The following is a 1890-nucleotide window of genomic DNA, read 5'->3' as shown; positions in this document are numbered from 1 at the left end:
GGCTTCCGAAATGCTCATGATGAGATGGAGGAGATGAAGGCCTACATGAGGCGTTTTGGGGCGCCACCATCTTAGGCATTTGCATGTGTTTCTCTTTTTGCATTCTTTCATGTTTTTATTTTTTCTTGTGTACTTGTGTATTTGTATGGATTTATGCCTTATGTATGAATGTTTAAAAAGTTTAATCTATGTTTTGATTATGTTTTATTTTGTGAATTCCTTTGCCACCCTTTTTGATGAATCAAAAGGGGGAGAAATTAATTGAGATTATTTTAACTTTGGCAAAAACCTCAATTTTTTGGACTAACTTTTTTTTTCACTATGAGTAATAAATTGAGGGGGAGTTTACGAAATCATGCAAGGTAAGAATCAAAGGTAAAGTTTCAAATTTTTAAACCCTTGCACACATTAAGGGGGAGCTAATCTAATATTAATATTTAAAAATATTTCCTTTCCCTTTTAAAATAATCAAATATTTGATATCATCAAAAAGGGGGAGATTGTTGACCCAAACTCTTAAGTCTCCTTGTTTTGATGATTAACAAATATTTGATTATTATTTGTTACTAATGATTTGTTGATTTTGTAGCAAAAACCAAAGTGAATTAGCATTTCAAAGTCAAACTTATGACCAAGGGCAAAATGGTCATTTTACCAAATTTTCCGGAAATGACCCGAAATGGATTTCAAGACTCAAGAAACTCAAGATAAAGGTTTAATTTCATTTCTTAGTCTTGTAAAGTGATTGCAAGTTTACTTTAAGTCATAAGTATAAAATTTGGCTCACTCACGTACTAAAAATGGTGATTTTTTAAAATGAGAAATAAATATCCTAAATTCACTTTTATGAAAATACATCTCGATACGATCGTAACGCAATTGGAATTTTTGAAATCGGATAAACGAGCTAAAAGTTATAAAGAATTGAAAAACGGGAAAATAGGCTATTTCGAACTTTTGCTCTCTGTTTGCCATCCGGAATTCCGGTTGGCAACCGGAATTCCGGTTGCTCCCATACCGGAATTCCGGTTCCCCATCCGGACTTCCGGTTCACGGCAGACAGCATTAAAAATTAACCCCTAATGGCTATAAACGGCTAGTTTTTTCCCAAACTCTATATAAACTCGTTTTTCACTCAAAATTGGGGGTTGGCTGAGCATTTATTACATTTATCAATCCTAATCCATTGATTTCAAAGAGCTTTCAAAGTTTAAATCATCCAAACACATTTTCACACACTTGAGCCAAAATTTGTATTTATTTCTTCTAAGTGTGTTTGCTAATCACTCTAGGTTTCTCATTGTATTATCATACCTCTAGAGTGATTTTTGCTTGTAATATCAAACACATTCCCATATTGTGATTGAGGTGAGGTTGGCATCGGTTTTGTAAACAGCCCGGTTAGAGTGAGATTGGCACTTCAACAATCTGAAAAAGAGGTTGATAGTCCTTGGTGGTGGAAAACTCTTGTAAGAGGTTTGGAAATACCTTGGTGAAAAATTCCCGGTTGTAAGGGTTAGTCAAGCCCGCTAACTTGGCTCGATAGTTGAACTCAAAGCTAGGTCCATAGCTTTGAAGACCAAGGACGTAGGTGGCTTAGTTCTACCGAACCTTGTAAAATTCGAGAGTTTGCAATTTCTTAACCTTCAACTCTTTACATTACAAGTTTGATTATTTGCTATATCTATTTGATTGCCATATTATTTGCTTTTACTTGATAAATTTGATTTATTGCATAATTTGGCATATTAAGTTTTAAATTTCCGAAATTAGTTTAAATTTCCAATTCACCCCCCCTCTTGGAAACATATCTTGGGTTAACAAACGGATCAGGAGCTGGGATAATCTTAATCTCGCCTGAAGGACATCGGTTCCATACAGCTCTTATAT

Source organism: Humulus lupulus, chromosome 3 (assembly GCF_963169125.1).
Source record: "Humulus lupulus chromosome 3, drHumLupu1.1, whole genome shotgun sequence".
In the NCBI taxonomy this organism is placed as follows: Eukaryota; Viridiplantae; Streptophyta; class Magnoliopsida; order Rosales; family Cannabaceae; genus Humulus; species Humulus lupulus.
This window is presented reverse-complemented; position numbering follows the sequence as displayed.